At 42.7% G+C, this 26,027-nt stretch overlaps 1 protein-coding gene and 1 long non-coding RNA gene across 3 annotated transcripts in view; one reads left to right on the top strand and one right to left on the bottom strand.

Annotated features, from left to right (window-relative positions):
- The window catches only part of NAALADL2 (N-acetylated alpha-linked acidic dipeptidase like 2), an 808,485-nt gene that overhangs the window by 327,843 nt on the left and 454,615 nt on the right, over positions 1-26,027 (bottom strand). The gene's annotated exons all lie outside the window — the stretch shown is intronic.
- The window catches only part of LOC137571627 (uncharacterized), a 59,829-nt gene that overhangs the window by 19,252 nt on the left and 14,550 nt on the right, over positions 1-26,027 (top strand). Inside the window, exon 1 of one of the 2 annotated variants that reach the window (XR_011031392.1) lies at positions 1,255-1,348. The exons of the other annotated variant lie outside the window; for it this stretch is intronic. This is a non-coding gene — a long non-coding RNA (uncharacterized lncRNA). Of the gene's footprint in view, positions 1-1,254; positions 1,349-26,027 lie in introns of those variants that run through there. 2 annotated transcript variants of the gene reach the window in all.

Below are 26,027 nucleotides of genomic sequence, written 5' to 3'. Positions count from 1 at the left end.
CTATACTGCGCAGAAGTACCCAGGTAAACAAGGGAGCTAACGTTATGTGTCCATGTGCACCATGCACATGCACCAGCATAAGCTGTGTGCATGCTGACAAACATATACAGGGGAAGGAGAGAGTGCACTGAATTTGACCATAGCCACAGGGGTCAGTAACAAGAAAAAAATACATATATCCAGGCACATCGCATCTAGTTAGGACATTAAATAAGTTAAAGGGGAACTTCAGCCTAAACAAGCATACTGTCATTACGTTACAATAGTTATATTAATTAGAATAGATAGTATAGATATAGATAATATAATTTTTTACCCACCCTGTTTTAAAAGAACAGGCAAATGTTTGTGATTCATGGGGGCTGCCATCTTTGTCATGGGGGCTGCCATCTTTTTGGTTGAAAGGAGGGGACAGGGAGCATAACACACAGTTCCAACTGTCCTTTGTCCTGATAACCCCTCCCAGCTGCATGCGCTAGGCTTCTAATGTCAAATTCAAAATGTAAAAAAAAAATTGCACCAAAACAGCAGAATGAGAACAACAACATCAGAAATCCCATCATGCTTTGCACAGCATCAGGGGAAAAATGCCCAGGCAGTTTTCTTCTGTGCAGCTAAAAATGAGGCTTGTATAAGAGAAACAAAGTTCTGATGCTGTGAAACAGTTAAAGAAACACCAAGCCTTTTCAGTGCTGCTGAGTCGATTTTTAGTCTGGAGGTTCACTTTAAGGAAAGGGAGGTGCTGAAGGGGGTGTGGCTAGAAAACAGCAAAAATCTATTAACCCTTTGCACTCTCGCATGCAAATGTTCAAACAAATGCATTTACAGATTCATTCATCCAGGCACAACTGTTATCCCTACAGCTAAGTTAAAAGCCGGGGTCTTAGTTCACAGAAGAATACATTCTTATGCTTAGTCATCTATACTGCCCAGAAGTACCCAGGTAAACATAGGTGTCCTAACTCTGGCCCTGTAACATGCATAGTGCAGACATGCAAACACATTCATTGCATCAAACCTATCAATGGATTAGGAGCACACATCCTGACGTCCTCTCCTGGGACAGACAGTGCATCTTACCAATCACACAAGGGAGCTAACGTTATGTTTCATCTCTTTATAGGGGATTCTCAGGTATTTATTTATTTTCAAAAGCACTTAGTGAATGGCAGTTGCTTTGTCCAACTGCCAAAAAACTGTGTAGCGAGCAGGAAAGCTGGCCAGCATCATTGTTTACATTATTTTTAGGGAATATCTTTATAAAGAATGAAAGCCTTGCTGAGACTCCCCTATTAAGAGATGGAATAATCCAAAACCTGTTGCTTCTGTCAGATTTCTACTGCCTATTGTAAGTAACAGCAACATAGGAGAAAAGTAATTTATGGCTCATTTTACTCTGGAAAAAAATGTACTTCTTATTTGTTTATGTTTGCACATGTTTTAAATTTTACAATTTTTCCGCCATGTTGCCCCCTTAAAGTCACATACAGTGAACAATGTTGAAAAGTATATGACCCAACTAAAACGGCAATGCTTTCCATAGAAAAGCATTGTTAGGGTTATCAATGCAAAAATAAACTGCTTACTAATAGGCCAATTATATTGGTTTCAGTCCTGGGTCTTTGGCATTTTACTCAACATTCATGTACCTATGTTTCTCCCTCTACATACATTGTTTGCATGTCACAGTAGACATTAGACTCTTCCACAATGCTCTTGTGAGGTAGATATGGGGGGGTCCAATTCAGTTTTCTCCTAGCAGAGATTTTCACATCTTATTATTAAAATGCCTATTAAGCCACCAGTGAGCAAGAAAATACTCAGGATAATGTTGACATTACTTTTTCACCTACTTATTTGGTACTTTTTCAATTGGAGGATGTGGAAAAGTTATTTTAAACCAAAGATTTAAAACAAATGATCTCCTAGGAGAAAACTTAAGAGAAAAAGTGAATTGGATGGGGCCCTTTGAGCTTTATTGTCTAGATAAAGTACCTGATGGAGGCTACCAGGCTCCTTTTTACTACTGAAATATATTTTGTCTTGGCAAATTAATATTGGTTGTATAAAATGTGATATAAAAATCTGTAAATGTAGGCATGCAAAATAATTAACAAGTCCATGTTCATGTTAGTAATCCATCCAAAACTTACTGAAAAAAAGAACTTTGGCAGACGAGTTTATTTATCTAAGAATAAAAATAGAATGCATTTCTATAACTAACTTATCAATGGTTGTGTTTTTCAGTTTTCAAGCTGGGAGGAATGCCAATATGCACACCAGGAATTCTCCTAAACCAGAAACAATTACTATTTTTACATCGATTTTACATTCTTATTAACTCCCATTTGGTGTATTGTGTCCCTTAAAATCAGCCGCTTGTTCCATCAATCCATTCTAAAATGTTAGTAAAAAAAAACTTCCAGGTAATAGGTACATTTAAAAAAATGGATTTTTACACAATGGGTACAACACAAAAATATTGGCTTTTATAAATATTTTCTAAATATATTTAGCAATGTTGAATATGAAGATTTGTACAATCTCTCACAGCTCCAGAGTTTGCTTTTGGTGTCTTTATGTATGCCTTTGCACTTCCCCATCAAGTATTAATCATGTGCTGTTTATCAAGGTGGAACCTTTGTGTCAATCTTTTAAATGCTTGCCTGCTACTCTCCTCCTATTTCCTCAGCATCTCTGCCAGTTTTCGATCTTCTAAAGGGGCCCATACACCTAAAAAATTTCCCGCCGATATACAGCCGTTTCGATCACAGTGATCGAAACAGCTGTGAAATCGCCGCGCACACCGCTGACAGAACGATGGATTTCCATCCGAAATCCATCATTCCCGTCGACTCCTGTCGATCCGTCCATGCATAAGATTTTTCTCGGGTCGGGAGTGCGTCGATAGCAGCGTTCGAATGCCCGACGACCGACGCAATACAGCGGCAATACATTACCTGTTCCGCCGGCACGAGTACCGCTGTCCCCGCTGTCTTCTCCGCTCTGGTCTGGTCTCCGGCACGCTTCACTTCTTCCTGCCCGGCAGGAAGTTTAAACAGTAGAGCGCCCTCTACTTCCTGCCGGGCAGGAAGAAGTGAAGCATACCAGACCAGAGCGGAGAAGACAGCGGTGACAGCGGGACTTACGCCGGCGGAGCAGGTAATGTATGTGGGGGGGGGAGCGGCGGCAGCACCACCACCACAGATTGTGAACGGTTTCAGGCTGAAATCGGTTCACAATCTGTTTGCAGTAAAGGTGGCCATACGATCCCTCTCTGATCAGATTCGATCAGAGAGGGATCTATCTGTTGGTCGAATCTGATGGCAAATCGACCAGTGTATGGCCACCTTTAAGGATCCTAGCAACACCCATAACATCTGTATGTAATCCAACAGGCTGAAATCATGCAGGGAAGGAGGTCTGCTGATCTGCAGATATCTCTCTGACCCCCTCTGTGTTACTAATCTCTCAGGTCTCCTCCTGCCACTTGTTTTTCTATGGCTTAACCCTTTAGAGGCAGATACTTATACACCTCTGGAAACATGGGCCAGCAGGTCCTGTCAGAACATGCAGAGATTTGTAGTAACCAGGAGTACAGGTAATATTTATGACCTGCACCTCCTGGATGATTCTGACAGGATATGCTGAGCCACAGACTGTGAATCCAGCGTAAATTGTTTCTAAACTAAACAAATGATTAAGTATCCCCCACTGAACTATTTGCACGCTGGCAGTGATTGGGAGTTCCTCTGACGACAGTGACATGACTATAAGGCACTGTGGAAGATGACAGCACTATTTAAATACTAAAAAATGAACAATGGTGCCAGTTTAGACCCATCCACAGCTTTCCTTAAAAGTGTGCTGCTGACTCTGCCCCCTGTCCATCTAAAATTTGGGGTATCCTTATTTTTTGGGCTTTTTGTCTGTGAAAAAGTAGAAATTAGGTTGGCAGCCCTGCATTGTATACCTTTCTGGCTGGAGTCTGGACTGCCGATGGAAGTCAATAAATTATAAAGCTGCTGCCTGAGACTGAGCTACAGCCTACCACAGCCAGCACAGTATCTGCTCCACCTGCATTATTGGCATTGCTCAGACCCCCGCCTCCGTCACATCGGTTCACGACACAGTTAAATTCCGGCCTTTTCCTATGTTGCATGTTGGAAGCCGCCGCTGGAAGCAGTGAGTGCAGGAGTGGATGCCCGGCCTGGCCACCTGGGACAGTGTGGAATAGCAGCAGCAACAGTGGTACTCAGTGGCGGTAACATCCAACACACTCACACACTCCCTCTTGGCCTCGTGTGAGCACTGTCACTCACGGCAAGCAACGGAATCTGCGTGCTGCTGCCTGTGTGACCGCGCCACCAAGTACCACCATTCTGCTGTTATTCCACCATTTCTCTCACAACCTGCCACTATTCCACCATTTCCCTCAACACAGACAGAGTGAGCAGGGCAAGAGGCAAAAGGGGAGTCTCAGTCAACAGACAGTCCAAGAAGCTCACACTCTAATGCCTACCATAGCTAATGTCTAATGTCCTGCCATATTGTGTATTTATATAGCACTGACATCTCCTGCAGCACTTTACAGAGTACATAGTCATGTCACTGATTGTCCTCAGAGGAGCTCACAATCTAATCCTACCATAGTCATAGCCTAATGTACTACCATATTATTATTATTATTATGTATTTATATAGCACTGACATCTCCTGCAGCACATTACAGAGTACATAGTCATGTCACTGACTGTCCTCAGAGTAGCTCACAGTTTAATCCTACCATAGTCATAGTCTAATGCCCTACCATATTATATTATGTATTTATATAGAGCACTGGCATCTTCCACAGAGCTATACGAGTACATAGTCAATTCCCTCATAGGAGTCAATCTAATCCCTACTATAGGCGTCTGTCACTTTTTTTTTCGGGGGGGGGGGGGTTGTGGATAATCAGCACCGGGTGTCAAATACCCTAGGTACGCCACTGCAGCCATGGAGATCAAAGATCAGCATTGGAGGTGATAGAGGTCTCAGGAGAGAATACAAAAAGTAACGATGGACATAGAAACCCATAATGTTCCTATTGTGTAGGATGAATTGTTTTTAATTGGCTTGAAAATTACTTGAATTAAGATTTCTCTGTAGATTGCTGGAATAATCAGTTAGTATTAAGAGGCATATTTCACACGCACAAAAAGAATTCTTAACTGGATATCATTGTGCATAATACATTTTGATACACATGCCTTTTTTCTTGATCAAGTTTTCATTTATCCTAATTTTTATTGTAAAATGTACAGTATTTTCTTTTTGACTGCTGTACTAAACACAGGGTTGGTGCACAAAAGCGCGGTCATATTGCCATGCACAAACAGCGCACAGCAATATTACCGTTACTTCTGGCAGCAAGTACTGCGAGTTCTGCTATTAACGCGACCTGTGCTACTCAAGTAGTGTGACCACTGCTACGGTAAAGCATGCTACTAATAAGCGTTACCATTGGTAATGCTCATGACTGTAGCAACTTTCAGGCTACTTATGTGCTGCAGGCCACGCTTATAGCATAACTAATAGTGCAACTTGCAGTACACGCTGCCGGAAGTAGCAGTAATATTGCCACATTGGTATGCATAGGGGGCAAGCTACTTATTTAACTCTATTGTGACTTGGCAGTGTACAGCAAATCATTTTTCCATGCTCCATGCTGATATGCAGATGGGCAGAATGTTTTGAAACACACTGGGTGTGCTGGGAGGGTAAGTCATACCAGATGCACTTCATATCACTATTCTGTGTTGCATGCTCATATGTAGAGATGGCCCAAACGGTCTGCAGGCGAATGGTTCCTGGTGAACTTCCGTGGTTCTCGATTGACCGCAAACTTTTCCGGAAGTTTGGTTCGCCCCCATAGTGCATCATGAGGGTCAACTTTGACCCTCTACATCACAGTCAGCAGGCACATTGTAGCCAATCAGGCTACACTCCCTCCTGGAGTCCCATCCCCCTTATAAAAGGCAGGCAGCGTCAGTCTTTTCACTCACTCGTGTGCCTGCAGTAATTAGAGAAGGGAGAGCTGCTGTGCAGAGATCTATAGGGAAAGCTTAGTTAGGCTCTTGTAGGCTTCTTAGCTGCTCCTTGCTGATTCTTATTGCTAAAAAAGCACCTCTTAACAGCTCTTTTGAGATCTAATCTTGTTCTTGTGATCTTTATTTTATTTTTTTTTGTCTGTGTGTCCCACAGACACTTGTGTTGCATAGACTGCCTTGGTAATTCCTACTGTGTGTGCCACTGCCAGGCCCAGCACATTCAGTGACTACCTGTGTGTGTGACAGGTGCACATTGTAATATCCATCACTGCATATACCTACCTGTTGTTTACAGTGCACCCACCTACCTACATGAGCGCATGCAGTGTCACTGTGCCTGTCTGGTACCTGTCTGTGTGTGACAGGTGCAAATTATAATACCCATCACTGCATATACCTACCCGTTGTTCACAGTGCACCCATCTACCTACGTGAGCGCATGTAGTGTCACTATGTCTGTCCGGTACTTGTCTGTGTGTGACAGGTGAACATTGTAATACCGATCACTGCATATAGCTACCTGTTGTTCACAGTGCACCCACCTACCTATGTGAGCACTTGCAGTGTCACTGTGCCAGTCCAGTACCTGTCTGTGTGTGACAGTGCACATTATAATACCCATCACGTCATATACCTACCCGTTGTTCACAGTACACCCACCTACCTACGTGAGCGCACGCAGTGTCACTGTGCCTGTCCGGTACCTGTCTGTGTGTGACAGGTGCACATTAAAATACCCATCACTGCATATACCTACCTGTTGTACACAGTGCACCCACCTACCTACGTGAGCGCACACAGTGTGATATTTAATACCACCAGTCACTGTACCTGTTCACGGTACGTGTGTGTGACAGGTGCACATTTGTAATACCCATCACTGCAGTACCTACCTGTTGTTTTCAGTGCACCCACCTACCTACGTGAATGCATGTAGTGGGATATACCACTCCGTGCATACCTGTTAACTGCACCTGTGTGACTGCACATTGTATTACTCAAGTCAGTGCATACCTTTCACTTCATCCCCCCCAATATGGGCAAAACAAAAGGCAGAGGAAGGCCACCTGGCAGGTCTGTTCGAGGTCGTGCTGTCATGATTTTGTGCGGCCCTCGACCAAAGTAGTGTTCAGAAGAAGGCACGTGCCATCAACCCCCAATATTGTCAGGACGTAGTTGACTATTTAACACAGAACACCTCATCTTTCTCAGCTTCCGCACGGAAGCATGACATATCTTCCTCCTCCTGCTCTGATTCTGGCACCCTACTTAACACTCAGTCGATCACCACCAAAGTGCAATCACCCCAGGGCTCAGCGGTGTGGAAATTTTTGTGTGTGTCTGCCTCAGATGAGAGCAATGCCATCTGTACTCTCTGCCACCAAAAACTGAGCCGTGGAAAGACCAAGACCCGCGTAGGGACAACTACCTTACGAAGGCACTTGATTACAAAGCACAAACTGCAATGGGATGACCACCTGAGGAAAAGCAGCACACAAAAGCAAAGCCACACACCGCAGTGGAAGATACCAGGCCGCAATTTTTTCTTATAAAAGGCGATACCTAAACTGTACCGTGATGTTGAAAGGCAAGTGGTGAAATCTTTGGCACATAGCGTTGGGTCAAGGATCCATCTGACCAAGGATGCCTGGTCTGCAAAGCACGCTGAGACCTGCCCGAAGACTAAGTCAGTCCCCACACACAGCATCTCTGCCTGCACGCCGTGTGACTGCCTGCCCCAAGACTAAGTCGCTCCCCACACAGCACCTCTGCCCGCAGGCCGCTTGACTGTCACAGAGGCATCGTAAATTCTGAGTTCACAAGTTTAGCTACAGGCTGAGAGAGTTTTAGCATTAAATATCATCAGTCTCATACCAATATAAAAAGTTTTTGTCCTTATTCAAGCCTTTGTCCACTGCTTTGAACCAATTTATACATTTTGTTTCTGCTATGAATTGATCATTTGACGTTTTGATGCCTCTGTGACAGTCCTACTCCCAGGTCTGTGAGCAAGGTGTATGTAAACAAGGATTCTTATCTCAGCTAACAACCTCCCACCCCATTTAGATGTTCTGTTTCACTTAAGGCATCTTAATGATATGTATGTATGCTTGAAAAAAATCTGTGTATCCCCCTTTTTGATGTTGCATGTATAAAGCTGTCTGTACCATCAGCCTGCAAGCAAAATAGATTTAAGCCCAATGAAGGCTGCAAAGCCGAAAGCTTGCTTATTCTTATTCTTTTTAGTTAGCCAATAAATGGTATCATCCTGATTTAAAACGTCTTGCTTTTACTGATTGCTAACACGGTACAATACCCTACTGCGACTACTATGCTTTTTAGAAGTACATTCTACTTGTGGGGTACCCTGTGACAAAGGGCCTCTTATGTGAGTTACTGGTTTTATATCTTCTTTTTATGATACCTTGACATATGATGCTACCAAAATGAAAACACTTAGACTGTTTTTTTTTATCTTATCTTTTATACCATCAAACTGTTCCTATCTGATTGGACCAATGTGGGCCAAGCTATATGTATGCTTGGTGAAGACTTGTATTGTGTTGCTCAGGCTGCCTGCTGATAGTTCTGCATCTGTAAATTATCACTTGACCAGATCAGCACACTGGGGAACTACAGGTATAAACATGTCCTACTGTCATTAAACATGCAGCATGTATGAAGTTATAGCTCACATTCACAAAGAAATGCTGATCATTGTAGTTCCCTCAGTACTTTATAAGTAGGGATGAATGGTTCAAATGCAAATGCTGTTTCCAAATGATTCAGAGCAGAGCACAAATTTCAAGAACAGCGGCACGCGGCAGGGAGGTTAACTCACCTTTGATGTCGCCTCTGTGCGCTGCCTTCCATTGCAGCTCTTCGGCTACTTACTCCTTCAGACTGTGAAGGAGGAAGTATTGAGAGCTGGAACGCACCATGGAAGGCAGCGCACAGAGGCTGCATCAAAGGTGAGTTAACCTCCCTGCCGCGTGCCGCTGTTCTTGAAATTTGTGCTCTGCTCTGAATCCCTCGGAAACAGCGTTTGCATTTGGAAAGCTCATCCCTCTTTATAAGGTTCTTCTAAAGATCTAAGAATTGATTGCTCTTAATCAAAATATTATTATCATTAAGTAATTATATAGTGCTTAATCCTTACCATAGTCATAGTCTAATATCCTACCATATTATTATGTATTTATATAGCACTGACATCTTCTGCAGCACATTTATTTTCTTCAAGGGGGAGGGGGGGGGTTGTAAGTGGCTAATCAGCACTGCGTGCCAAATACCCTAGGTACGCCACTGGCCTGCGTAATGATTGGGTGAGTCAGAGGAAGAAGAGTGGCAGCAGCATTTCATACTATAACAAGGTTCTAGCCTGGGTACAGCACGAGGACGGATGAGACAGGGGCTGCTGCTGTTCTGACTGGGGTCTGAATTTACACGAGGGGCTGAAGGGCTGTCAGTGCCTCCCTCCTCTATGCAGGCACACTGACACCATCCTGTGTGTGTGACATGCTCTGCAGACCTATCCAGGGATGCTGGCAACAGCACGCAGCTGCAGGACACACAAAATTGCAAAGCCCTGACCCTGGTCACTGGTGAGAGGACTTCCTGACAGGCATTATTTGTGCAGTAAATTGATAATTCATTTATAACCTCTGGCTATAGTAATCTCAGTCGCTGGACCCCAGCCACGTGTCTGTATGAAAATATACAATGTATGACCAATCCTGATATGGTAAGCTACTTAGCCTCATCCCTTGCAGTTCACTATAAAGAGACTGTACTCTATATGGAGACTACTGTTATACCGATGGACTATGTATATTTGGCTCCACCCATGACCACACCCAAATTCTGATGCATGACCATGCCACATGACGTTAAGATGGTTGGCGCTAATGGGGGCGCTAAGACCATCTTTGATTCGGGCTCATATGGGCTGGTATTGGTAAGCCTTGATTTTATTTATTATGGTGAACTGTTACTGATGTTACTGTGAACACTGGGTGGAATCATTTAAGACCCAAGAACTGTACAAGCACTGAAGTGTTTATTAAAACTGAATGAATGACATAACAAATATGGCAATTATTGGTGGATTAATTAAAATATTCTGGCCTCATGTTGTTTTTATTGACCTAAAAGGTACCATAATGCAGATATATCCTACTTATAGAGTCCATCCTGAAAAAGGGAGTAAACAAGAGATAATATAGTATTCTGGAGACTCATGCCTAATTTATCTGGTGTAATACCGAAGCATCACACTTTGCTATAATAAAGAGCTTTATTCAGGGGATTATTCCAGTCTGAGGCTTCCCTTGTTATATTTTACAGTGTTGGGCTAAGTAAGCAGTACTGAATGTATATAGAATTCTAATAACAATGTTAGGATGAATCTCTGAACTGATGCCATGAGTAAAAATCTCCACAATTATATAATTGTAAGCCATAACCAAAAAACTGACCAGTTAAGGTCAATTGGACCCAGCACGCCAAACCATAACCCCCAAGCCGAATGGCCCATCACTTGTTCAAAGATACTCGGGTATACAAGACAAGATATTGGAAATAAGTTAACCTGGGAGGCTGGCAGGAGGCTGTTGTTTTCATAGGGCATGGAAAGGGGAGTATATCAGGTGTTCAAGAAGCCCAATAGGTCTCTTGCATCTACCAATAGAGCATGGTAACTATCTTACAAACCTATGCATTGCATAAAGCAATTCAACTTCCACAATATACTTTAAGAAAGCAAATAAAAATGCTTCAAGTAGGTAATTTGCACAGAGAATTCCCAGCAATTCTTTCATGATAAATGTTCACGGGTCAGCTTACATTAATGTTTAATGGACAGAGAATTATTTTTTACAACACCATAAAGTTTAATGTTTTAGGTATGTTAAATATCCACATATAAAGAGAAGATACTTAATTATCTTACTACTGCTGAAATACAGTAGTTTGAAATTGATATCTGCATTTGGACATTATATTGGGATCCTTCTTTATTTTAAAATCTAATTAATATATCCTATAAGAAACCTGTCCATGATTATAAAATAAAATCTATGATTATTAAAGTGCTGTATGTTTTTTTACTAATGCATCAAAACAGCAAATAAGTAGGATTGTGATGTCAGTGAAACAAAATTGCAGGCACCAGTTATTTATATGTGCCTGTTTAAAAAACAAGGGGGTTTACTGGCACAATTAATTCAGTTTACATATTTGTTAACAAAAGTTTGTTTCTGGGCAACTTCAGTAAGATTTTAACCAATTCTGCCATCTTCTTCTTGACTCCCTTCACCTCATCCTACTCCTCTGCCTCATCTCCATGTTTCCATGGGTACCACCAGCATCAGTTCCCTGTAAATGGTGCACAGGTAAAAAAAAAAAAAAGTGTGTCTGCCTCACTGAGCACAGCCACGCCACCCAGAAAATTCTAATAACTCCACAGATCCAAATAGCGAGCACTTGTTTTATTTTATGGGGTGCCTCTAGCTCCCAAATTTCCCCCATAGATGTAATTTCCATGGGCGCCTATAGCAGCGCCCATAATTCCACTGCACCTGATAATTTGTTTTTAGTGCAGTGCATGTATGGGGTTTGTGGCAGTGGCACAGTTAGGGGTTGTGGGGGATCTTTTAAATCCCATCCCAGCTTGGGGGGTAAAAATAGATTTCATTATTTCAGTTTTTTGGCTATTATAGTTTTAAAATAAAACTGTGGATAAAACTCACACATTTTATGTGTCTATATGTCCCAGTTATTACAATGTTTAAATTATGTCCCAATGTATGGCAAAAATATTTTATTTGGAAATAATGGTGTATTGTTTCAATAGTGTGTCCGTCACTTATTATAAGCCCTTATTTGTAATACATAACAGTAAAATACCCTCATGACTTACATATTAAAAAAGTTGAGTCCCTAAGGTAACTATTTATGTATTTTTTTATGTCTTTTTTTAATATATGCATTTTTTTTGGCAACTATGTGAACGTGGGAGAGGTAAGGGGTTAATTTTAATAGCAAATGTATTTATTTTTTAATAAATGTTTGGAGGTGTAATTACTATTAGGTCACTAGATGTCCCTCCCCCAATTTCTTCCTCTTGTATGCTGAACAGTACACAGAGGAAGTAATGCATGTATGCGTTTCTTTCTCTTTTGACAATGACACTGGCAACTGATTGATGCCACTGTCATTGACATAGGCACTTAGATCAGTGAATGGGAACTTCATTCCCATTCACTGATCATTGTACTAATGGGCGGCGACGAGATCGCACATGGCGGCCATTCAAGGCAATAGAAAAATATCTTTGTCCCTGGGCAGGAACAGAAGTCCTGCGGGGCATAGATATACTGCTGTTGATGGCATAAGTGGTTAAAATTTTTTCCCTCAGTTATTACACACATCAGGGATAAAACAATATATTGAAACTTTTTAGCCAATTCTTCAGTATGCTTTGCTTAAAGGAATACTGTAGGGGGGTCGGGGGAAAATGAGTTGAACTTATCGGGGCTTGTAATGATCCCCCGCAGACATCCTGCGCCCGCGCAGCCACTCACTGATGCTCCGGCCCTGCCTCCAGTTCACTTATGGAATTTCAGATTTCAAAGTGTGAAATCCACTGCACCTGCGTTGCCATGTCCTCGCTCCCACTGATGTCACCAGGAGCGTACAGCGCAAGCCCAGTATGGTCTGTGCCTGCGCAGTACGCTCCTGGTGACATCAACGGGAGCAAGGACACAGCAACGCAGGCACAGTGGTTTCCAGACTTTAAAGTCTGAAATTCCAGAAGTGAACCAGAGGCGGGGCCGGAGCATAGGTGAGTGGCTGCTTTTTCCTATTCTGCGGGGGACCATTAGAAGCCCAGGGTAAGTTCAGCCCAGGGTAATAGAGATTTTAACTTTTAGATTGCCTGGTTAGCACCCTTATTACTTGTTTACCAGATAACAATAAAGAATTGATTTTTGATTTTATGCCCGACAGTTAAACTTTAACATATAATATATTTAGTGTTGTCACCAATGCCCTTATAGTTTGTAAAAACAACATGCAAAGGTAAATGAGCATAGCAATACTTTTTTCCCCTCAGTGTTCCCTAAGCTACTTTCTGTTAACCCAACAATGAGCATCCCTATATAACTAATAGATAAATGATTTAATCATTTCACAGAAATGTAAAATAAAGCAGATTGCTGGCATTCTGAATCACAGTGTGGCAGCCAAAAGGTCAGACTCTGCAACTAAAATAAGCTTCACTCTGTTTGCCAAATGTCTTGCTTAGAATGATTAACTGCATATAAACAACTTATGTATGAATGCACATCTAACGGAAGGTGTAAGATCTGAAATACTGGTTATGTCGGTATGCGTTCTAAATCATTTTGTTTATTTCAAATTTTATAGATAACAGCTATATACATCTATTATATGTATATATGCTGCACATAGAAAAAGTTGTTAATGTGAAAAGACTTTATTAATGCCCTTGGGAACTTGTGCATTGTATTCATCAAGATTCTTAAGATATCAAAATAGTTACAACATTGAAATATTTAAAAATCTGGATTACAAGAGAGACCGTTCATTAACCACCTGCCGACCGCCTTAAGCCGATGGGCGGCGGCAAGGCCTGGGCCCAAACGACCACAATACGCCCATCGGCGGTGGTGGCGGTGGCAGTGGTTATGCGGCGCTTGCGTCATTTGTGACGCAATCAGCCGCCGGCGACAGGCTCCGCCCCCCTCGCACTGTAACCCGCCGGCCGTTTGGAAGCGCCGGTGGGTTACTAGCACCCGGATCACCGCTGAGAATAGGTATAATAGACTTTGTAATGTATACAAAGCCTATTATACAGGCTGCCTCCTGCCCTGGTGGTCCCATTGTCCGAGGGACCACCAGGGCAGGCTGCAGCCACCCTATGTCGCACCAAAGCACACTGATCTCCCCCCCCTGCCCCCTGATCGCCCACAGCACCCCTCAGACCACCACCTGCCCACCCCCCAGACCACTGTTTACACTCAATCACCCCCTAATCACCCATCAATCACTCCCTGTCACTATCTGTCAACGCTATTTTTTTAACCCTAAACTGCCCCCTGCTCCCTCCTGATCACCCCCCACCCCTCAGATTCTCCCCAGACCCCCCCCCTGTGTACTGTATGCCTCTATCCCCCCTGTAATAACCCACTGATCACCTGTCAATCACCTGTCAATCACCCATCAATCACCCCCTGTCACTGCCACCCATCAATCAGCCCTTACCTTCCCCTTGCGGGCAATCTGATCACCCACCCACACCAATAGATCGCCCGCAGATCCGACATCAGATCACCTCCCAAGTGCAGTGTTTACATCTGTTCTCTCCTCTAAACACCCACCAATTACCCATCAATCACCCCCTATCACCACCTGTCACTGTCACCCATCAGATTAGACCCTAATCTGCCCCTTGCGGGCACCCAATCACCCGCCCACACGCTCAGATTGCCCTCAGACCCCCCTTATCAATTCGCCAGTGCATTATTTACATCTGTTCTTCCCTGTAATAACCCACTGATCACCTGTCAATCACCTATCAATCACCCATCAATCACCCCCTGTCACTGCCACCCATCAATCACCCCCTGTCACTGCCACCCATCAATCAGCCCCTAACTTGCCCCTTGCGGGCAATCTGATCACCCACCCACATCAATAGATCGCCCGCAGATCCGACATCAGATCACCTCCCAAGTGCAGTGTTTACATCTGTTCTCTCCTCTAAACACCCACTAATTACCCATCAATCACCCACCAATCACCCCCTATCACCACCTGTCACTGTTACCCATCAGATTAGACCCTAATCTGCCCCTTGCGGGCACCCAATCACCCGCCCACACGCTCAGATTGCCCTCAGACCCCCCCTTATCAATTCGCCAGTGCATTATTTACATCTGTTCTTCCCTGTAATAACCCACTGATCACCTGTCAATCACCTATCAATCACCCATCAATCACCCCCTGTCACTGCCACCCATCAATCACCCCCTGTCACTGCCACCCATCAATCAGCCCCTAACTTGCCCCTTGCGGGCAATCTGATCACCCACCCACATCAATAGATCGCCCGCAGATCCGACATCAGATCACCTCCCAAGTGCAGTGTTTACATCTGTTCTCTCCTCTAAACACCCACTAATTACCCATCAATCACCCATCAATCACCCCCTATCACCACCTGTCACTGTTACCCATCAGATTAGACCCTAATCTGCCCCTTGCGGGCACCCAATCACCTGCCCACACGCTCAGATTGCCCTCGGACCCCCCCTTATAAATTTGCCAGTGCATTATTTACATCTGTTCTTCCCTGTAATAACCCACTGATCACCTGTCAATCACCTATCAATCACCCATCAATCACCCCCTGTCACTGCCACCCATCAATCACCCCCTGTCACTGCCACCCATCAATCAGCCCCTAACTTGCCCCTTGCGGGCAATCTGATCACCCACCCACATCAATAGATCGCCCGCAGATCCGACATCAGATCACCTCCCAAGTGCAGTGTTTACATCTGTTCTCTCCTCTAAACACCCACTAATTACCCATCAATCACCCATCAATCACCCCCTATCACCACCTGTCACTGTTACCCATCAGATTAGACCCTAATCTGCCCCTTGCGGGCACCCAATCACCTGCCCACACGCTCAGATTGCCCTCGGACCCCCCCTTATAAATTTGCCAGTGCATTATTTACATCTGTTCTTCCCTGTAATAACCCACTGATCACCTGTCAATCACCTATCAATCACCCATCAATCACCCCCTGTCACTGCCACCCATCAATCACCCCCTGTCACTGCCACCCATCAATCAGCCCCTAACCTGCCCCTTGTGGGCAATCTGATCACCCACCCACACCATCAGATTGCCCCAGACCTACCCTCAGATCACCTCCAAAGTGCATTGTTTACATCTGTTCTGCCATCTAATCACCCACTGATCAACCATCAATCACCCATTACTCAGATTAGACCCCTATCTGTCCCTAGGGCACCCAATCACCACCCACACCCTCAGAACGCCCTCAGACCTCAGCCCTGATCACCTCGCCAGTGCATTGCTTGCATCTATTTCCCCCCTCTAATCACACCTTGAGACACCCATCAATCAGCTCCTGTCACCACCTGTCACCCCCTAGCACACCTACCCATCAGATCAGGCACTAATTTGCCCCGTGTGGGCTCCTGATCACTTGGCCAAACCCTCAGATCCCCCTCAGACCCCCTTCCGATCACCTCCCCAGTGCATTGATTGCATCTATTTTCCCCTCTAACCACCCCCTGAGACACCCATCAATCACCTCCTGTCACCCCCCCCCCCCTAGCACTCCTATCCATCAGATCAGGCCCAATACAACCTGTCATCTAAGAGGCCACCCTGCTTATGACCGGTTCCACAAAATTTGCCCCCTCATAGACCACCTGTCATCAAAATTTGCAGATGCTTATACCCCTGAACAGTCATTTTGAGAAATTTGGTTTCCAGACTACTCACGGTTTTGGGCCCGTAAAATGCCAGGGCAGTATAGGAACCCCACAAATGACCCAATTTTAGAAAAAAGACACCCCAAGGTATTCTGTTAGGTGTATGACGAGTTCATAGAAGATTTTATTTTTTGTCAAAAGTTAGCGGAAATTGATTTTTATTTTTTTTTTCACAAAGTGTCATTTTCCACTAACTTGTGACAAAAAATAAAATCTTCTATGAACTCACCATACACCTAACGGAATACCCTGGGGTGTCTTCTTTCTAAAATGGGGTCACTTGTGGGGTTCCTATGCTGCCCTGGCATTTTAGGGGCCCTAAACCGTGAGGAGTAGTCTAGAAAACAAATGCCTCAAAATGACCTGTGAATAGGACGTTGGGCCCCTTAGCGCACCTAGGCTGCAAAAAAGAGTCACACATGTGATATTGCTGTACTCAGGAGAAGTAGTATAATGTGTTTTGGGGTGTATTTTTACACATACCCATGCTGGGTGGGAGAAATCTCTCTGTAAAAGGACAATTGTGTGTAAAAAAAAATCAAAAATGTGTCATTTACAGAGATATTTCTCCCACCCAGCATGGTTATATGTAAAAATACACCACAAAACACATTATACTACTTCTCTTGAGTACGACGATACCACATGTGTGACACTTTTTTGCAGCCTAACTGTGCTAAGGGGCCCAAAGTCCAATGCGTACCTTCAGGATTTCACAGGTCATTTTGAGACATTTGGGTTCAAGACTACTCCTCACGGTTTAGGGCCCCTAAAATGCCAGGGCAGTATAGGAACCCCACAAGTGACCCCATTTTAGAATGAAGACACCCCAAGGTATTCTGTTAGGTGTATGATGAGTTCATAGAAGATTTTATTTTTTGTCACAAGTTAGCGGAAAATGACACTTTGTGAAAAAAAAAACAATTAAAATCAATTTCCGCTAACTTGTGACAAAAAAACAAATCTTCTATGAACTTACCATACTCCTAACGGAATACCTTTCTAAAATGGGGTCATTTGTGGGGTTCCTATACTGCCCTGGCATTTTAGGGGCCCTAAACCGTGAGGAGTAGTCTTGAAACCAAATGTCGCAAAATTACCTGTGAAATCCTAAAGGTACTCATTGGACTTTGGGCCCCTTAGCGCACTTAGGGTGCAAAAAAGTGCCACACATGTGGTACCGCTGTACTCAGGAGAAGTAGTATAATGTGTTTTGTGGTGTATTTTTACACATACAGATGCTGGGTGGGAGAAATATCTCTGTAAATAGACAATTGTGTGTAAAAAAAAATCAAAAAATTGTCATTTACAGAGATATTTCTCCCACCCAGCATGGGTATGTATAAAAATACACCCCAAAACACATTATACTACTTCTCCTGAGTATGGCAATACCACATGTGTGGCACTTTTTTGCAGCCTAACTGTGCTAAGGGGCCCAAAGTCCAATGAGCATCTTTAGGCTTTACAGGGGTGCTTACAATTAGGCACCCCCCAAAATGCCAGGACAGTGAACACACCCCACAAATGACCCCATTTTGGAAAGTAGACACTTCAAGGTATTCAGAGAGGAGCATAGTGAGTCCGTGGCAGATTTCATTTTTTTTTGTCGCAAGTTAGAAGAAATGGAAACTTTTTTTTTGTCACAAAGTGTCATTTTCCGCTAACTTGTGACAAAAAATTAAATCTTCTATGAACTCACCATGCCTCTCACTGAATACTTTGGGATGTCTTCTTTCCAAAATGGGGTCATTTGGGGGGTATTTATAATATCCTGTAATTATAGCACCTCATGAAACATGACAGGTGGTCAGAAAAGTCAGAGATGCTTCCTAATGGGAAAATTCACTTTTGGCACCATAGTTTGTAAACGCTATAACTTTTACCCAATCAAATAAATATACACTGAATGTTTTTTTTTTATCAAAGACATGTAGCAGAATAACTTTCGCACTCAAATGTATAGGAAATTTTACTTTATTTGAAAAATGTCAGCACAGAAAGTTAAAAAAGTCATTTTTTTGACAAAATTCATGTCTTTTTTGATGAATATAATAAAAACTAAAACTCGCAGCAGCAATCAAATAGCACCAAAAGAAAGCTGTATTAGTGACAAGAAAAGGAGGTAAAATTCATTTAGGTGGAAGGTTGTATGATCGAGCAATTAACCGTGAAAGCTGCAGTGGTCTGAATGGAGAAAAAGGCTCTGGTCCTTAAGGGGCGAAAAGACTGTGGTCCTCAAGTGGTTAAACAGTACTTACATCTTCTTTTAGCATGTACCAAATCAAGGTATGGGCTTAGCTTCCTTTTCAGTGGCAGGCAGAATAAGCATATTGAAATTCATTCACCTACCCTATTGGAATTTAGATCATCTTCCCTAGTTGTAGCCCAGCCACAATCAACACTCTGTGGTATGTGGTTCACATACTGCCAGGGCCAACTAGTAAGTGCTTACAATGTTAAACTGCAGAATTCAGAGGCTTTTTGTGCATTGGGAATCAAGATTGACCTGATCTCAATGAAATGAATAGGAAAAAGTGCACAAACATGTATCTGTTCATCACTGAATATCACACTATTTCATGGACGCATTGTACACACAATGGCCTATATGTAATTTACTTTTTCTGCTGAGTTTTCTCCAAAGTGATATTTGAAAACGTGTTCAAGTGCTTTTTAAACCACCAGCAAACATGAGCATAGTTAAAATAGTTTTGATAGTACTTCTTCAACAACTTTTTGGCACTTTTTAAATTGCAAAGTGCTGAAAAGTTATTATAAATAGAAGATGAAAAATTATCTCCTAGGAAAAAACTCATGAGAAAAAGTTAATTGTATATGGGCCAATGTATTAAAATTATGTGTTACAGCCATGCTAAATATGTCTCAGTTAATTTTTCTTTAAATGCTTCTCATGTGCATGCCTCTCCTTCCAGCCATATTGATCCTTTCATCAAGCATCAAGGTTGGGTGTAGAGATGAGCGTAATGACCTAATTACGATTTTGCGAAATTTCGCGTAATTAGTGTAATTACGATTATGGCCGTAAGTACATAATCGTAATGAAGAAGGATTTCGCGAAATTTCGCGTAAGCGTAATTTTCGCGTAATTTTCACATTACAGTCGTATCATGCCGTAATTTCGCATTAAACGCTACCGTAATTTTGCGTTAAACTTAAACCGTAACGCTCCGTATAATATAAAAAAGCCGCCGACTTTAAGGGTTAATAGCAAAGCCCCCTTAAATGCTAAGAGCCTCAAATTTGGAGAATATATTAAGGAGATCAGGAGGAATAAGAGGAAAAAATTTTTTTTTTAAAAAGACCTTATAGTTTTTGAGAAAATCGATGTTAAAGTTTCAAAGGAAAAATGTAAACATTTAAAAACCCGCCGACTTTAACGGTTAATAGCAAAGCCTGCTTAAAGTTTAGGAACACCAAATTCCCAGTGTATATTAAGGGGATCAGTGGGAATAAGAGGAAAAATTTTTTTTTCAAAAAGACCTTATAGTTTTTGAGAAAATCGATTTTTAAGTTTCAAGGGCGAAAATGTCTTTTAAATGCGGAAAATGTCAGTTTTTTTTGCACAGGTAACAATAGTGTATTATTTTCATAGATTCCCCCAAGTGGGAAGAGTTTTACTTACTTCGTTCTGAGTGTGGGAAATATAAAAAAAAAACGACGTGGGGTCCCCCCTCCCAGACCTCTTTAACCCCTTGTCCCCCATGCAGGCTGGGATAGCCAGAATGCGGAGCAGCGGCCGCGTGGGGCTCCGCACCCTGACTATACCAGCCCGCATGGTCCATGGATTGGAGGGTCTCGGAAGGGGAGGGGCAGCCAAGCTTTCCCCTCCCCCTCCGAGCCCTTGTCCAATCCAAGGACAAGGGGCTCTTCTCCACCTCCGATGGGCGGTGGAGGTGGAGGCCGCGATTTCCTGGGGGGGAGGTTCATGGTGGAATCTGGGAGTCCCCTTTAAAAAGGGGTCCCCCAGATGCCCACCCCCCCTCCCAGGAGAAATGAGTATAGAGGTACTTGTACCCCATACCCATTTCCTTTAAGAATTAAAGTAAATAAACACACAGACACTTAGAAAAAGTATTTTAATTGAACAAAAAACATAACCACGAAAAAAGTCCTTTAATATTCTTAATTAACCATTAATACTTACCTGTCCCTTTAAATAAATGATCCCTCGCAATATCCTCGGAAATGTTCTATCAGTTACAATGTAACAAAGTTATTACAATGTAACAACCTTGTTACATTGTAACTACGCCGCACCCGACGCCACTCGCCGCTCAGCCGCCGCATACGCGTCCGTGCAGGACGCTAAGTCCCCGCAGCTCCCGCTGTCCACCACGCCCACATCTGTCACCCACATGTCACCCACATGTGGGTGACATGTGGGTGACATGTGGGAGAGGCGGGGAGGGCAGCGGAGCCGGCGGGGACTTAGCGTCCTGCACGGACCCGACAGAGCTCTGAGCTATATAGCTCAGAGCTCTGAGAAGCATCTTTGTATTTGGGCTCCAAGGAGCCCCATTGGTCCTTAGCAGACCAATGGGGTTCCTTCAAATCAGAAGGAACCCCATTGGTCTGCTAAGGACCAATGGGGCTCCTTGGAGCCCAAATACAAAGATGCTTAGAGAGCTCTGAGCTATATAGCTCAGAGCTCTGTCGGGTCCTGCAGCGCAGACGCGGTGGCGGCGGCGGCGGTGAGTGACGTCGGGTGCGGCGTAGTTACAATGTAACAAAGTTGTTACATTGCAATAACTTTGTTACATTGTAACTGATAGAACATTTCCGAGGATATTGCGTGGGATCATTTATTTAAAGGGACAGGTAAGTATTAATGGTTAATTAAGAATATTAAAGGACTTTTTTCGTGGTTATGTTTTTTGTTCAATTAAAATACTTTTTCTATGTGTTTGTGTGTTTATTTACTTTTAACTCTTAAAGGAAATGGGTAAGGGGTACAAGTACCTCTATACTCATTTCTCCTGGGAGGGGGGGTGGGCATCTGGGGGACCCTTTTTAAAGGGGACTCCCAGATTCCACCATGAACCCCCCACCCAGGAAATCGCGGCCTCCACCTCCACCACCCATCGGAGGTGGAGAAGAGCCCCTTGTCCTTGGATTGGACAAGGGCTCGGAGGGGGAGGGGAAAGCTTGGCTGCCCCTCCCCTTCCGAGACCCCCCAATCCATGGACCATGCGGGCTGGTATAGTCAGGGTGCGGAGCCCCACGCGGCCGCTGCTCCGCATTCTGGCTATCCCAGCCTGCATGGGGGACAAGGGGTTAAAGAGGTCTGGGAGGGGGGACCCCACATCGTTTTTTTTTTATATTTCCCACACTCAGAACGAAGTAAGTAAAACTCTTCCCACTTGGGGGAATCTATGAAAATAATACACTATTGTTACCTGTGCAAAAAAAAACTGACATTTTCCGCATTTAAAAGACATTTTTGCCCTTGAAACTTAAAAATCGATTTTCTCAAAAACTATAAGGTCTTTTTGAAAAAAAATTTTTTCCTCTTATTCCCACTGATCCCCTTAATATACCCTAGGAATTTGGTGTTCCTAAACTTTAAGCAGGCTTTGCTATTAACCGTTAAAATCGGCGGGTTTTTAAATGTATACATTTTTACTTTGAAACTTTAACATCGATTTTCTCAAAAACTATAAGGTCTTTTTGAAAAAAAAAATTTTCCTCTTATTACTCCTGATCTCCTTAATATATTCTCCAAATTTGAGGCTCTTAGCATTTAAGGGGGCTTTGCTATTAACCCTTAAAGTCGGCGGCTTTTTTATATTATACGGAGCGTTACGGTTTAACGCGAAATTACGGTAGCGTTTAATGCGAAATTACGGCATGAACGAAACGCGAAATTTCGCGTTGAAAATCACGCTTACGGTATTTTCAATTACGATTTTAATGGCAATTTCGCTACGCTAATTTCGCATCGTAATCGCAAATTTCGCATGCGTAATTATAGTAATGCGAAATTACGAAAATTTCAGCTCAACTCTAGTTGGGTGTCCAAGACAGCAGAACCTGTCAGCATAGGGAACCAATCCTGGCCAATAACAACCCACTTGGCTTTAAATATGGGCGGTACCTTGAAAATAAAAACAAGTTTATCTTAGATGATTTTAGGGGGCAATAATCTAAAAAAAAAAGGACATTATAAATGTTTTCTATAGTTTATATCCAGAAAATATCTTAAGTTACAGCATGCTATAAAGTTGTACAAAATGTGTTTGTTTGGTAGGCTTGTGGCATGCACAAAGAAGAAGGAAAAGCCTTTGGGGGTTGATTTGCCTCTTCCAGACATTTAAGAATTCCCTAAAGCAGCAGAGATGCAAGCATGTCCCTGAGAAAATTAAACTTGGAGCTATATATATTCCCGAAGAAGGCCATCATGCTTGCCATCTAATAGCGGATGCTGTTGATTTTAGAACATGATATTGTCTTGAAAATGCATTGTTGCAGGCACCATTAAACATGGTGGTTGTTTAGATTACTGAGCTGTACTTAATAGGCATGATGCACAGGATGATTTCCTCTTCCTGCTCTAGGATATGGGGAGGCTTGAGGATAAGAGGTAATGGGGTTGATTCACTATAACAAATAACGTGCCTTATCAAAGTTAACATGTCTTAACAGAGTTAACATGCCTTATCAGTTACACTATAAAACGCAGAGTTGCGCTACGCACTTATGCCTGCTAACTGGCAATAACAAGGGCTCTACTCATCCTGCCCTAAACCCCTGCGGGTCCAATCACTTTAAAGGACATTATCCCCACACTTTGATTGACCAAATAGGCTGCCTTTCAAGTTTCCTGTCAAGTGACAGACAACAAGTTGGGCTAATAAAATTTTTTTTTACATAGGTGTCTGGTACATTGGTCAGATTTTTTAATTGTTACAATCACTCAGAAAAATTGATTGCTATTCTTGAATTGAACAGATATTTAAAAACATTGTATGTTGTTTGGCCACCTTTAGATACGTTTGCTTCCCCTTACGAATGCCTGACCACATCATGTCAATCACCAGAAGTGGCTGACCAAAGACACTAGACTCCATTAAAGATGCTCTAGAGTAGATACGCTGCCTTAGAGAAAAACAAAGCAAAGAAATGACTTTAGCTCTTAATGACTTTAGGGATGCATTAAAAGCAGTCATATTTCTCTTTGCTCCTATCGTCTCAGTCTCACAATTCAAAAAATATTGTTTATTATTATTTAGCCTTTATTTAGCACTGGTCTCTTCTGCAGTGCTTGTCCATGCTTCTGCAGTGCTTGTCAATTGTAGTCTATTGTCAATTTAGCGAAAAGACAATTAACTTATTCATCTGTTTTTTAGGATGTGGGAGGAAACCTGAGTGGTCATGGGAAACTCACACAGACACGGGGCAAACATACATTCTCCTTGCAGATAGTGCCCTGGCTGGGATTTGAACCAGGGACTTAGCACTGCAAGTTGAGGGTGCTATCTACTATTCCACTGTGATCTCTTTTGGTTAGCCCTTTTAAGGGTACCACCTTGGACATTGGGTCCAGGGTTAAAATCCTGGCTGAGGACAGTATCTATTCAGTAAGGAGTCCTTGGGGAAAGGCTCTCTAATGCTGCTAGTTGGCCTACTGAGTGTATGCTTAGTGACTGCAGCTCTCAAGTGCTTTGAGTCGACAGGAAAAAAGTGTTATACAATTATTATTATTGTTATTATTATTATATTTCTCTTTTCTGTTCCCCAACCCCTTCTCTATCTCCCTGCCTATCAACTTAAGAATTTGCAAAAGATTTCACTGATAACATTGGCAACATTTTTGTCAAACTGCCAATCAGTGGGGGAGATTTATCAACGCATTACCGACAGTTTTTTCTTCTAAAACTGTTCTAACCAGCAGAAGAACAGTTCTGCATGATAGTAAGAACCTTCCCAAAGCCCATGTAATAGCGGCAGTTTAGTGAGGATTTCTAGAGCTACTACAGTTAAGAAAAGTGTAAATCCATTCCTTAACTGCTGCAGATAAGAAGTGCTCATTAGCAGTTCTAAAGACAGTGCAGGCTAGATGTGATTTGTGAAGGGCTCCTCCCCCCTCACTCAGAGCTTGCTGACAGCAGGTGTGTTGGTTACCTCAGCAACAGCAATTCCCCTCACACACTGCACTGTCTGAGAGACCTTCCTAGCTCCTTCTATTCCTTACAGTTTAAGAAGGAATCTGCACTATCTAGTGATTTCTTAAGATGCCTGAGACAATTCTGCATGGATTTCTAAAAACCTACTAATATTTTGTCTCAGACACTCTTGATAAATCTGGCCCAGTCTGTGCAAATCTCACAAATCAGGTTCATGTAACTGGCACATTTGATTAGAAAAGCAACAGTAAATTAAAGTAAAGCTATTGTTTTCATGACTGGTTTGATTCTACCTATGATTGTTTATATAGTATATTTGCCAGTCAAAAAGTTTAACATCCAGGCTAAGGGCTAAAACTGATCACACCACACAATTTTACTAACACTTTTACTTCTATTTATGGTCATTTTGCTTCTATATATGTCTCTATGGAAAATCTTTGTTCTCACCTTATATGACTTCATTGGCTGTCGATCTCACAAAAAAATCTCGCTAAGCAAGATTGAGGCTGTATGCCCATGAGACCAAACTTTAAAATTGTGCTCACTCATCCCTAGCCTGTACTTCTCTGCTTAAATCTTCTCTAACTACTGTACAATCACTGAATAATCTCTCGCCTCTCTAATCTTAGAATCCCATTTTACTACCTGTGCTCTTGATCCTATTTCCTCCTACCTCTTTCCACAGCATTCCTCCTCCTCCTTTATCCCTGCTCTAAGATCTCTATGTAAAGTACACCAGAAGGAGAGGGATGTGCAGGCTGTCATATGTATTTCCTTTTAAACAATATCAGTAGCCAGAAAGCCTTCTGATGTTCCATGCGCCAGTAGTATCAGCATCAAACATCTAAAACAAGTATGCAGCAAATCCAGTCAAACTTCAGTCAAGAACCTGATCTGCATGTTTGTTCAGGGTATATGGTTAAATGTATTAGAGGCACATGATCAGCAACATAACCAGGAAATTTGCATTAGAAATAAATATGGCAGCTTCCATATCCCTCTCACCCTATTCACATTCAGAGGTTTAGGCTCAACGCCTCTTATGCCAGCATCTTTTTTTTTCTCCTCAACTAGTCTCCACCCCTTTACCCTCTAGATTGTTAGCTGAGAAAGGCAAGGTACTCCCTTAATGTTTCTTATGTCTTCTATACCCATTCCTGTATTGCCAGGAATGTTAAAGTGAACCTCCAGACTAAAACTCTACTCAACAGCACTGGAAAGGCTT

The sequence above is a fragment of the Hyperolius riggenbachi genome, chromosome 4 (assembly GCF_040937935.1).
Source record: "Hyperolius riggenbachi isolate aHypRig1 chromosome 4, aHypRig1.pri, whole genome shotgun sequence".
Classification (NCBI taxonomy): Eukaryota; Metazoa; Chordata; class Amphibia; order Anura; family Hyperoliidae; genus Hyperolius; species Hyperolius riggenbachi.
This window is presented reverse-complemented; position numbering and strand designations above follow the sequence as displayed.